This window comes from Gekko japonicus, unplaced genomic scaffold (assembly GCF_001447785.1).
Source record: "Gekko japonicus isolate JY-2015 unplaced genomic scaffold, Gekko_japonicus_V1.1 scaffold2243, whole genome shotgun sequence".
Classification (NCBI taxonomy): Eukaryota; Metazoa; Chordata; class Lepidosauria; order Squamata; family Gekkonidae; genus Gekko; species Gekko japonicus.
In genome coordinates this window covers 97,010-97,235 of record NW_015162547.1, presented here as the reverse complement: position 1 = coordinate 97,235, position 226 = coordinate 97,010, and positions in this window count along the sequence as shown.

Below are 226 nucleotides of genomic sequence, written 5' to 3'. Positions count from 1 at the left end.
CTTCTGAAAGTGCTCCCACGTAGTCATTCAAAAAAATCCCCCTCCCACACACTTGGGGAGCCCTGAGCCGGCGGCAGAGCAGTTGTTGGCCTGGCTGACTGGGTGGTGGTGGTGGTGGTCCCAGCCAGGTCTCTCACCCAGCTCCTGAGGGCCGAGGCCAGACCCCTGCTGCCCCCCTGCTGGCCTCCAGCGCCCCTGGGCAGGGCACCCCCCCCCCACGCACTCC